This window comes from Aquila chrysaetos, chromosome Z (assembly GCF_900496995.4).
Source record: "Aquila chrysaetos chrysaetos chromosome Z, bAquChr1.4, whole genome shotgun sequence".
In the NCBI taxonomy this organism is placed as follows: Eukaryota; Metazoa; Chordata; class Aves; order Accipitriformes; family Accipitridae; genus Aquila; species Aquila chrysaetos.
Genome location: NC_044030.1, coordinates 83993331 through 84006799, shown reverse-complemented (window position 1 = coordinate 84006799; position 13469 = coordinate 83993331).

Genomic DNA, 13469 nt, shown 5'->3' with positions numbered 1-13469 from the left:
GAAACACTACCCAAGGATTTTACTGAAACCTCCATCAGATGTTAACACAATAACCTCTCCTATGGGTTTTTAATGTTTGCTATTTCACACAGTGCTACCATTGACATAGGAGGTACATTTAGCTCTATATCTCTAATGGTATATGAATAAAATGCCTGGAGAAATAAATAATAATAAGCTCTTTTATAGCTTCTTATACTGGCAGATCTCAGATTAATTGAAATTATATGCCTTATGCCTGCTCATCCTCAGGACAGAGATTAAAATGGGAAATGAGCATTTGTAGCTATGTAGATGAGAATACAAGGTGGGATTTTTCTGACAGTCTAAGGTATTTGGGCATCGCTTTGTTTAGCATTGCAAGGCCTGAACCAAGCCTTGTCGTTGAAGATGAGTGACGCTGTTGGGATTTACATCCCATTCGTTTTCCAGAAGACAAGCCCATAGCATCTATGTGACTTCTGAAAGTGAAAATCACTTGAGTTCTGCACTGTTCAGTAGAGGTGCTCCTACATCCTTTTAGGATAAAGTGATTTAAGGGCCTAAATCTTATCACAGGCTAATAGGAACTGTGTTTCTAAATCCACTAGCATATGGCCATACGGGGATGTTCCAAAGTGGGGGGTCAACTTTTGGCCTTGCCAGAAGAGCCACAATGAGGATGGTTGATGAAAGGCCATCACCTTCTGCCACTGAGAGTTTTGGGCTGCATGTAAACAAGGGAGGACACGAGAGAGAGGCATGGACAGGAGATATTAAATGGAAGGGAGATGGGACAGATTTGGGTCCCAGCTGGAGCAGAAGGAGTTTCTTTTAAGATCTAATACCAAAATAGCACCACTGGAAGGCAACCAATACTATCGGCACACTCATGGTGAATTTGAGTGACTGTTTCAGGCACAAGAAAGACCTAGTCAAAAATTGCAAGGAAAAACGAGCATCTTTCATTTTTCAAGTGGAGTTAGCAGGCTTCAAATTTGTTTTTTTTCCAATTTTCATTTCAGCTGCCTCCCTTTCCTTTTAGAAGAGTATGCAAAGATGCAAAGCCAAAAGAGAAATTTGGGGGTTGTTCAAATATGGGAAAAAAGGGAAACATGCTAAGAAAACACTTTATTTAGCTTTTCAGCAGATAAGATGTCCACTCAGCTGGTATCATTTCACAAGCACCACGTGTAGATTAAAGAGAGCAGAAACATGGAATATATCTTCTGGCCCAGGCTGCTTTATTACTTTACATAGTAGAAAACACTGATCCCAATAAGGGCCTCTAGCTATGACTGCATATGTTAAAAACATCAGTGACACTTGTATCACAAATTCCAGATTTTCTCCTTCAAAAATTCTGTCCCTTTCCATGCTTAAATTTTCACCTTTCAGAAGATAAAGTGATAGGAAAATAATATCCTGGAGAATACTAACAAAAATGATTCCCAGACTTCTGGGTTAATTTTTAAAATGTCACAATAACAGAGGTCTGAGACATACCCTTTTGCATTTCATTTAGGTTTGGTAACAAGTTTCAGTCCTCCAGAATGAAAGGGGTACTTTGGGACAGCATTATTACAGCTATAATGACCTTTTATGCATGCTGTACTCATTTTATTATGTAGCCTTACAGTAATCTATACTCATAAAATCTCAGGGCTCTTCTCTCTAATGTTCTGTCTATTAATTGCTATTTACATCCAAAAAAAAATTGCTATGGTCAAGAACTTAAATTGCATCAACACTAAAAAAAAAGGGGGGGGGTGCAAGAAAGTATTGAAAGCATGAAGAGAAACATTTTATTCTAAGAAATATTCTTCTGGCTAATTTAGCTCATGTAGATGAATCAAAGTACTGCAACAGCAACTCCACCTACCATATATTTTGCGCTATGGTCATGCTAATGTGTTTGAATATCAGCTTGATGGCTGATGTAAACATAGCATCATCCATGAATTCCAGCAGCCGCTGATATGAAAGTCGCACAGACAACAGGCACTTCACGTAATTAAACAGCCAAGTAGGCAAACCCAGACAAAAGAGCCATAAGTTGTCAGCAGTCAGCTCGTAAGGCTATATATCATGGCTGATATATAGCATGCCTGATGTTGTTGCCATCAGCAAAAAAAAAATAAAATAATAAGTTGGATTTTTTTGCTGAAGGTTTGGAGGTAGGGGGAGAGGGAGAGAGGAGCATTTAAACTTCTTCATTGTTGCTGATGCTGATAACAAGGATGGATCATCGGTTATGAAATTGGCAGCTTTAATCTTTCTTCCCAGCCTCATTTTTTATACCGTACCATGGGATCTCCTCTTGAGGGGCTCGTACAGGATAGACTTGCAGGATTTACATGCACCGGTTATGATGCCAGCGAGCACAGGGTTCCCCAATGCTAAACGACCGTAGCTGTACCACCCACCCTCCTCTTCAAATTTTCGTCAGTCACGGGAAATAGGACAGGATTGCACCAGGCAATTTTTATTTAAATGAGTGCCATTCCTGAGGAAAAGGAAAAACCCTGCAGAGTAGCGTAAGGGCAGCAGAAACTCCTTACAGCAGGCCCAGGCCTGCCATACAATAGATGGAAAGACGTAAATAATTGAAGAGAATCATTTTGTAATGCTCTGACCCCTGAGCGTTGCACATCAGTCATGCGGATACCGTCTCTCTCCAACCCAGCCCGCCCAGTCCTCCACTTCGCTGTACGCACCATTAATGACCTTTTATGAGAATTAACTGATACTAACGCATCAACTACAGATCTACTGCATTTTTAAAAAGCACCGGCGTAGTTCTACTTGTTTGCCCGCACAGATTAGTTTTGTAAAAACAATTATCATGATTTAAGCAGCTGGTTATGGAAACGTCTATTGAGCTGCATTTTCCGCCCTGTTCATGGAAAGCTTTAGAGGGTTGTCAAAAAAAGAAGGGTGGGATCCTGTTAAACTTGTAAAAGGAGCTAATTATGGCAAGTCTGTTGGCAGGTCCTGAGCTGAGGAGACTCAAAGACAGTGGGAAATTTAGGTTTGGGGTTTTTTTTTTTTTTAGTTTGGTTGAGTTTTTTGCGTGTGAGTGGATAGATGAACCAAGGGGTGAATGGATGGGGAGGTGGATGGGTGAGTGGAGGAGTCTCCCAGTCCCTCCTGTGCACCCCTTTCTCCAGCAGCAGCACCTGGGGTGGGCTGCAGGGCAGAAGCACGGAGCAAAAAGATGCTCTCTGTCCCAAAGGGCACACAGTCAAGCCTGAAAATAAAACCATAAGCCTAAAGGCCTAAGTGAAAATAAAACAGAACAACTCCGCTCACGCTCTGGCTCAGAAATTCAGATCACCGTAAATGGATGAGACATTTCCAGCATTTGTGTGTTCCCTGGTCATCCCAAAGGCTTTTCCCCTTCAAGATTTATTTACACACAGGAATGTAAGTGACCACGTTAGCAACGGCAACATGGTAGATATTTCTATTGCGTGCTCCATGCCTGGTCCCTTGGCTCTTTATAAGCATTAGCTAAATAGACATCACTGCGTAATCGGTTTTGTACCGATTTTTCTGGTAGGGAAGCCGAGGCATTGATGGGTAAGTAATTTATCTGAGATCGCGTACACGCGGGGAGCAGAATGAGAGTTTCTGCTTGCAGTGAGAGGTCCCGGTGAGCTGCAGGCATCTACCAGGACAATTTCTGCAGGGAGGGCTACAAAGGCATCTGAGAAAAGCCACAGTGTCATAACAGGGAAAGGGAAGCAAACAGCAAAAAGCCTCCTGCTTTGAGGAGGGAATTCATGATAGCATCATCTGTTAAAATACCTCCCTGTGCCGCCCAGCCTCTCTCAGGGACGTTGGGGAGAGAAAGCCCACGCTGCAGGAGCACCCATCCTCGCAGAGAGGTCTTCTCCTGTCCAAATGGAGGGATGCTGAGGCACACCTCGGGTAAAAGCTATGCTCTCACATGCCTGTCCTGGGTGGTTTAACACTGACAGCAGATGGACAGACAGAGTGGAAGACAAGCAGATAGATCCACCTAAAAGGCTTACCCTCTGGGTAACTGGTTTATGTTACCTACCCTGTTTGAACCGATAACATGTTCATCTCAGAGGACAAAATTCTGGTGTAAGAAACAGGCTACCTTCATTGTGCCTACTAACATTAACCAAAATTGCTATATTTTTTCAGATATAAGGAGAACAAAAAGCCATTTAAGTTATTTGGCTCTCAGGAATTAGGGGTTTGGGATGGCTTCCAACTCTTATCCTTTGTGGATGGGTCAGAGCCTCCTCTTGGAAGAGGACCATAGAAGGACAATTATCTGGATGTTTCTCCCGAGTTGATATCTCACAAATCATCACAGTAACAGCTCAAAGAAGCACTCCTTGACCAGGCAATGGCCAAAATTTAGTCACCCAGCCTGTGGATTTAAGGATAGACATCCACTTTGGCAAAGCGTTGGAAAAGACCATTGTAAGATGGTGTACCTTGGCTCCTGGAGGATGCAGGGGAGTGGAGACATTTTTAAAGAAAAGCTTCATATCAGATGACTGTCAGACAAACACTGGTTTTGCTTCTCAACATCCAACCACAAGCCTTGGTTCAGTATTCAGGGAAGGGGGTGCAGCTGAGTGTGGCAGCACAGGCAGGCTGGACACTGAGGAAAAAGGCAGAAAAAAATGGAAATTACCACCTATGAGATGTAAGAAAATGATGGGGAGCTTAATGCGGTCTAGGTGAAGGCACCGGAGAATCTCCATCCCAGATATAAAGTGGTAGAAAAGTAAATTAGACCTTTAATTTTACAGTTTTAAAAGTGCTTTAACTTCAGTAATGTGACAAAACCAGAACAAAATTTGGAGGGAAGAATGACTACAGATGTAGGGTTGTGATCTTAAATCTAACTTGGTTTTTCCAAAGATAGACAGTGTCACTCGTGTTTAGCATATTCCTTTGATAAGAGACCTAACTTTTAGAAAAGGAAATGAAATAGGTCTCACTTATCCTTGCTTCAGAGAGGGATTAGCTGGATTAGTGAAGCTGGAGAAACTGGGGCTTAGAAAGGAAACTGTAAGGTGTTTACCTGTAGGGGAAATAAGAGTCCCCAGTAACAGAAAAAGTGCTGGACTGGGGATAGTTTGTTAGTGGGGCTCCTCAGGGATCATTTTTTCAGTAGTCATATTTAAAATGCCTGTGAGTGACCTTGGTACAAAAAGTAGACATTTTCTAGCGATGTTTTCTGAAAAGACATTGTTTTGGGGAGGACTGACATGCTGTGCAGGAGGAGCCGGGTAACCTTGAGAATTGGATTAACAGAAACGGAGTAGCAGTGCTGGCAGACAAGTTAAAAACCTTCTGGTATCTTCTGGGAATGACTGAGAAGAAAAACCTGAGTGCATTCGTGACTGATACAGTCATGAAAAATGCAAATGAGATCTACGATGTAAAGAGATTTCCAAAAAGTCCTGCGAGAGTTGTTCATAGCGGGGTAGTCCTGCTGCAGAGAGTATTGCAAGGTCCAGCCTTCACCACTTTCCACCCTAGCCAAAGCCAGATCCAAAGCCAGGTGCCCAGCCTCACCTGGTCACAGAAGGGATTTGCCGTGAGCAACACACCGAAAAAGGAGTACTCCGAGATAGTCAGTAGGGTAACAGCTCCCTTAGGAGGGAACCCAAATCGTAAGGCCGTGGTGGGGAAAAGGAACAGCTTCTGTGACTGGGAGGCTTTCATGGTGCTGTCTTCACAGCGAAACACTAAGCCAATGAATCCATGTATGAATATGTGGGAAACCACACCAGGTTCCCCTAAGCTGGCTTCTTGCAAACTCAGAGAATTTTGAATTGTTCCCATTCTAAAAATAAATAAATAAATAAATAAATAAATTTAAAAAGAAGAATATTTTCAACAGAAATGGCTAGTCTATACTCTCTGAAGCAGGACTGCAAACAGCCAGAGGACGGGATGTGCTCAGAAGCATCACAGCGATCGGGAATGTTTGCAAAACTTAAGTCTTCATCTGGGCTAGACTTCAGATGTGTTGTTGTTCGGGGAAAAATAAGTATGGCATTGGTGAGATCCTATATGTGGATTGGGTTTCTTTCTGTTTAAAAAATTAGCCTGGAAGGGTTGAGACCATGCAGAATCTCCCCAAAGGTCAGAGCTCTTAACAAATCATTCATCTGCCCAGCATTTATCTGGGAAAGTAAACATTCTTCAGCAAACGATATTCCTCCTTAATGGCAAAGCTGGGCTTAAACCAGCAGCCCTCCAAACTCGAAGCAATTGTCAGGACAGCAGTGTGACCGAGCTAAACTATACAGCAAGAGGGCTTATCCCATCCAGATCAAATCAGCACAATTTTTTTCTCACTTTCTCGAATTTCATACTAAAACCTGAGTTGGTGTGCAGTCCAGATCAATACTGAAGTGAGCAGAAAGCAACAGGCAAATTCATGATGGCTGGAAATCTTTCAAGAGCTTTTTATTTGCTTGAAGCTTCATCTGAGGCACAAAGCAGCACACCCCATATTTCTCCTTTCTTTGTCTTTTTTTTTTTTTTAATGTAGTGAAAGTGTCCCTTTTTGGGGCATGGGATAATGCAAAACGTCTTTGATACACTGAACGTAAGTGTCAAAGAGAGAAAAGTTTCCCCTAGTTCTGGCTATGTTTCATATGAAATGTTGCATACTAATCATAATTTATCATCATCTTCATATATTCTTATATAAGTAATACAAATCACCACAGTCAATTAATCAATCTGTAATTAGGAACTGACACGAACATTTACTACCATCAGGCATAATTTATATGATTACAGATGATTAAATAAAATGTAATTGAGTGAACAGGCAATTTGTTAAGCACATGTAAATTCAGCCATACCACCTCAGGCTGTGATCTTGTCAGATCTCAATAGCTAAACAGGGTCAGGATGGGTCAGTGTTTCGATGAGAAACCCCAAGGGAGAAACCCAGGTGCTGCAGGAAGGGGTGACGGTTAATAGGTAGCGCCTTCCTTGCTGAGATCGTGTTGGAAGTGTAGCGTCTCTAACATGTTATTGGAGAGATGGACATAAGCTATTAAAAGTGCTGCCTGAGCAGTTCTTGAGAGAGGTGGGAATTTGTCTCCTGGACTTGGGTTAATTTAATTTCAAGTAGAGCACACATCTGGCCAGTCACCGGGAGGAGACAGTAAACCATGGCACCCTGACACTTGCTGCTCTTCAGCGGAGCCAGAAGACATGTCACTCCGGTGATTTAGTCTGCCTAACTCCGATACCTCCATCTTCATTATTTAGGGAAGGGGAAGTCCTTTTAAAATAAGCACATAAATTCCTCTTCTGCCTAGTGGAGAGGGGCAGGTGCTCTTGAAAGCCAACCAAGGCAGGAAATGTCTGCCTAACTTGGGTGCTCAATCTCCTGTAAAGACATCTCTGCCCCTCCGTTGACTGGATGGAGAAGCTGGCCACATACATCAGGACAACTGCTTCATTGAAACACGGGCATAAATTGGATCTCGGTCCCAGATGTTTCTGCAGACCCTTGAGGTAGAACAAAGACTACAAGCCAGCCAAGGGCTGCCAGGCTCAAGAACAAGGAAATGAGAGTTTGTTCTTAGCGCTCCATCCAAAAACAGCTGACATCAGTAGACAGTCCCATGGGAACTGCTAAAAGCAACACTGGGAAAGTGCTTTTCTTTTATTCTTTTGTATTTTTTATAGCACCAGGACCAAATCCAACTAAGTGAATGATTTCTTGAAAAGTTCAGCGTGTTTCCAAATTGGTTTTGGTCACACAGCCAGAGAAATGCAAGAGGTTTTCTTTAATTATTGCACAAAAATAAACTTGAATTATTAGGATCAATTCCATTTCTGTAGTCTTAAACAAGAATATTTTTGCCTCCTCTGTTTTTAGTTTCTGCATGGCTTATGCCAAGACATCTCATTTAAAATAATTAAAACCATTTGTTTTAATACAGTGCAGCAGTTTCTGCAGTGCTTTGCCTATTTTTTTTCGTGTGTGTTTTCCTCAAGTCCGGTGTCACCCCTAGTGGGAACTGGAGCAGACATCTGACAGATCAGAGGCATGAATGAAATCACTCATGGAAGGCAAGCAGGCAGGCCAACTGGAGCTAAAACAAAACGATCTTTGATTATTAAATGGATACTTATGTAGATGGATAACCAGATGTGTTTGACGGTGGATGTGAAAAGCATGGGCGGGTACCTCAGGATTAGAGCAGAAAGTAACACAAGCTTTCTTCTCTGAAACAATTAGTGAAATCACTTTCTGGACATTAAGAGCCCTGCATGTGCAACATTATATATTGGGCCTGCACAACCAATTTGGGTCAGTATGATGTTTAAACTCTTAAGTGGTACCACTAATCTGCATTAATCTCACTTCAAAGATGAGACATAATGCTCAGTACAAGAGACTAAGAGTTGTTAATGCATGTTCCTCAGCTGGAGCACTAACACGACTCCTGCAGAAAGAACAGGATCTTCCAGGCTTGGCTGTGAGGGTTAAAAATAAACATCTATTTAGGGATCTCTCCAGAAGTGCTCTATTCTTTGGGTTCTTTGCATCCAGTTGTGCCCTTTGCCACTGCGGGTGCAAGGATGGCCATGAGGATGTCCTCTCACTTGAGGTATTTTGTTCCCCTCCAAAAAAATACCTAGGATTGTCGCTTCCTTCTGCAGCCTACATGATGAACTGCTGACCTCATTTAATGAGGAAGAGTTAGGGCAGCGAGCCACAGATTTACCCCAAAGCATGTGGGATGGAGAAAACAAGGCTGGTCAACCAAGATTTAATCTCAACCCCATGCTTATCACTCAGGAAGGACCACAGAAGCCAATTAAATGATGCTGGTCTAAAGCACCTAACAGAGAAGAAAATCTCTGGGGAGTGGTAACAAGCTAGAAAACCATCTTTGAAAACTCTCCTCTTTTTGTTGTTCCAATGCAATGTGTGGTTTCACGATGGATCTCAGAAGCGAGTGTAAGGAGTCACTACTCTGGCTGAGTAGGATTATTCCATGTCATATTTTTCTTTGCATTCTTGGGAGAAAAGCATCACTTATGTTAAAAATATCAAAATTTCACTTTTCTTTAATTCCACAAGTTTTTGAAATAGATTCAGTTCTCCTTGCATTTTTCCAACATTTGTTACTGAAATATTTCCCAAAGTAATTCATTGAAATTTATCAAAACCACGGAGACAGAGGTATTATAAGAAAAATGATAACACCTTTTTCAATTAAAGTAATGTTGATTCAAAACTAAAAGCTACATATGGTTTACAAAACAGAAGTAACAGCTATGTTTTCAACCTCAGACTTTTTGTCTGGATAATTTTGAGCAGCTTTACTTGAAGATATGCCTGGGAGAAAAGGTCCTGTCTAATTGTGTTGCCAACCCAAAAGCCTTACTCTGTAAATGCTATGAGATCTTTTCAAGAAAGGCATAAGCATCCAAGTGCCAAGCTGTAAAACTCAAGCAAAAGCTAAATGGTACTTAATCTGTGCCTTGCTGAGACAGAGTTGTCTAGAAATCAAGAAGAATGTTGAAAAACATCTAGCTTATGTTCTGATGTAAAAAATCCTCTGATTTCAATAGAGAAACAGAGAGGGAAACTTTAACTGGAGTAGTCTCCCCGCATCGTGTGCCAGGCATATAACCAGAACCAGCACGAGCTCCCAGTCTGAGCCTGACCATGGCTTTTCTCGTATCAGTGACAGCTTTGCCTCTGACTTGTGTCCCCTGTCCTCCCGCCTATTGTGCTCCTCATCTGAACGTCGGCAGACTGTTAAGTAAGATTTCATAAAATTGCTGAAATTCTCACTTGTCCCCAAGGAGTGTACCACAGGAGACAGTCACAGCGAAAAAGTTCCTAGGATCCATGAATAAACAATCTTGTTATTCTCTGCCTTCCTCGGAGATTTCTACGTCTGCTGCTGAAATGGCTTGAGTGCTGCCAACTAATTATAAAATTATTTAGTTAATAAAGGCAGGTAGGAAAGTTTCTAATTATCCCTACGATAAAACTCTCCTGCAGCTGTAGGATTTGTCTTACCCTGCAGCAAGGTGGGACCCATCTCACGTAGCTCAGGCTGTGCAGAATCAGCCCAGTGGGTGGGATTTGGCTCCACGTGAGGACACGTGGGACAATCCAGCTGCCTTAATGCCAGGGTCCAGCCACGTCAGAGGGGAGCCTGGTCATCTCACCTGGCCTCAGCTCTTGCTCGAGAAGGACACTGCCGCCTCACAATCCTCTCGTATGTGATACTCCAGATAGCCCTGGACATCTCACGTGGCGGTAGACACTTATGTTTTAGCATCCAGACCAATTGCTTGTACCACTTCAATCTCCATCGGCTCCGCTGGTGGGGCTGGGACCCCGGTGCATATACAGACACCTATGTGTCTCCAGCTACAAGAGCAAGACACCTCTCCATCTACGTGCATCACCTAAATGCATAATATAGGCACAACGCATAGTACAGGCAATGAAGATACATGTCCTTCAACCATGGCTCATATTACCTGCCTGGGATACATCACTCCAAAATGTTCCTCAACACAGATGTAGCCCAGACTCCTCGGGCTTGATTCAGCTGTCTAAAAGGCATGCGTGGTGCTAGACAGACACCCCAGGGTGGGAGAAGCATCCATGTGGGGTTGACAATCCGAGACGGGTCAACAGGGTAGCTGACAGGCCAAGGAGCACACCCTGGAGGGGTTCAAATGGCACCAGGAATTTTGCTTTCCCTTTGCATTTCCTATCGGGAATCTCATTTTTTGATCCACTTTTGTGGAAGACAAAGGTCACCTCCCCAGCTGAGGGCAGGCTGCCTGGGTTTGACATATGCTGTTAAATGACAGTGTGTCAAAGCATAAAAAAAAATGTTGGCTGAAGTTTTACATGGAGTTTTACAAGGTAGTAATGTAGACTATGAGCTGGTGCATTTAGGCGTCTGGGTGGGGAAATGTATGAAAAATGCATGAGAGGTTTGTGTAAGAAATGCAGTTCACTGGTGTTTCATATTCATTATTCTCTTTTTCAATGAAATTATCCTAAGGAATTTTTTTTTTGGAGCTGAAGAGAAAGCACGTGCTCAGTAAGTGAGTTCAGCCGCAGATTTCAGGGTCCTTAAGTACTCATTGACACAAGAGGCGACGACAGCTCTGCAGGAACCTTTATGGGTCTCTCAGGGTTGTTGGTTTTTTAAGCCTGTGTATTATGGATTTCCACAACAGGTGTTAACAGCTCAAGGCATCTTAATGCCTATTGGATTAAATAATGCACATTTTTAAAATTGCATGAAGTCTCTCCCACTGGGGAAATGCTATCCTTTCCGCCTTTACTTTTTAAACGAAAATAAAGCATGTATTACAAAAATTACCAAAGAAATGGCTAAAATCCACCCCCAAAGCAACACAGAAGCTGAGCTGAAATTCTGTGTTTACCTCATTCCTCCTTTATCCAAGTCTTGACGTTCCTGGGGCAGTTGAGAGCAGCGAGCGAGCGGGTATGACCACATGCATGGCGAGGAAAGGTCAGGAGGGGTTATAGAGAGTGGGACACTGGGACAAAAATACTGGTTAAACCAGTTAAATATAGGGTCTTTCACATTCTTGCACCAGTTGAGCCAGCGTACACCAGCTAAAAGTCTGAGCCGGAGCTTTGATGGAAAGAGAACACGAGTGAACGAACCCGTTATTAGGAGTGGGGAGAAACTGGGATCTCCTGGAGGATCCATCCAGCCCCAGTGGAGGACAACCACAGGCCATAGTGTGTCCCAACTGGGCATGGATGTCTTCAGGTGATCCCCCTGGGGCTCTGGACCCCCCACTGAGGCAGAGATGTCCACCCTGATGCCCGTGTGTGGTCGGTCAGACGTGGGGGCACGTGGCCGGCACAGCAGAGCAGAAGGTACGGATCAAGCCATGCTCGGCGTGGGCAAGAGCAGAACCTCCTCTTCTGGGAGTTAACGTTCTCCTCAGACACCCGTTTTGGGGAGCTCTTCTGTAAAAAGTGGGGCGTGCTTGGTTAAAAGTTTGGCTGTCATTGGGGCACTAATTGTGGGTCTAAAAGCGTTTATTAATGCCCTGTTGATAGCCAACAGCGAAGCGCTGCTGCCCCCCCCCTTTTGCGATATGCAAACAGTGGTGATTAAGCACCAGATTAAACATCTTCATGAATATTTAAAAGGCTGTTTTTGAAAGTTTCCTGTCCTTTTACACTAATAGCCCCATTAAAACCTGTTTACAAGCCAGTCATGAGAGTAACTGTGTGCACTTAAAACACGAGAGAGTTCCCCTAGAGGAGTGCTTTAACCACGTGAGAATGGCAGCTGATCAATAGGGATCTTAAAGTAAGACTGTCTGCCTAAACCCAATGGAAACAACCCTTAGAATGTAGATATAAAGAGCTGGCAAGTGCCCAACTGGTTAATTAGGAAGGCAAAACGGTAATGATAACAATAATATTTGCTTGAAGGTCCAGCTGTCCTGGTCCTGGGTGTCTGGCTGCCACGGGACTTCTCAGAAGCTGCCTTAAAGATGTTAACGGCAGCCAGGAAAAGGCCAGGGAAAGTTTTAAATAAACTTAACAGCTTGGTGTTTCCTGGATCTTCTTATCTTTTACACATCAGCTTCTGACTGCACGCAGCCAGAGCCTACAACGGGGATGCAGATACCGTACGATAGCTATTAATAATTCATGCAATCTGCATGTTACGTTGAAGTTCGGTAGAATAAACACAGGTCTTACATATATAGGGTGTATATCCATAATAGAAGAGGTGGGCACATTCAATCAGTGCTGTAAACCCCAAATTTAAATCTACGGCGCTGAACCCGCTTACATGGACATTACTCTTGGCCTGCTCTCTGTTACTCACCGTACGTTATATCGCAATCACTTCATTGCCTTGTTCTGAGTTAAGGGGCCATGAAGCAGAAGGTGTTTGAGTTCAGCATGGGAGGTAGGTGCTTAAATACCGTGAAAAACCTGGGCCTTTGTGTCTGTTCTGGTGCTACCGAGAGCACTGGAAAGAAATCTATTGACATCAGTGGGCTTTGGATTAGGCTCCTGCTGTGTTATTAAGTGAATTATTAATTATTAATAATAACATAACAGAAATCACATGTTGCCTTATTCAACCATTCAATTTTGCCTTATGTGGGGGTTTTTGAAAATACAGTCGCTGAGTTTAAATACAAGTGTGGATTGATTGTTCAGCCTCCTTACTCATTGCCAAGGAGAGAGTATGCTTACATATGGGTGTCCAGTTTTAAATGAATATTGATTGACTGAAATTCATGCCGTCTGCTTCAGTTTAACTGTTTGGCAAAACTAGAGATGTCAATAAAACTGGATTGAATTTTGAACGGTATTAAAACTTTCTGGAGCCAAGGTAATCATGATGGAAAAAAGTAATAAACGGCTGGAAACCTTACAGGCATGGGGCTTTTCCTACTGCTGTGAAGCCCTC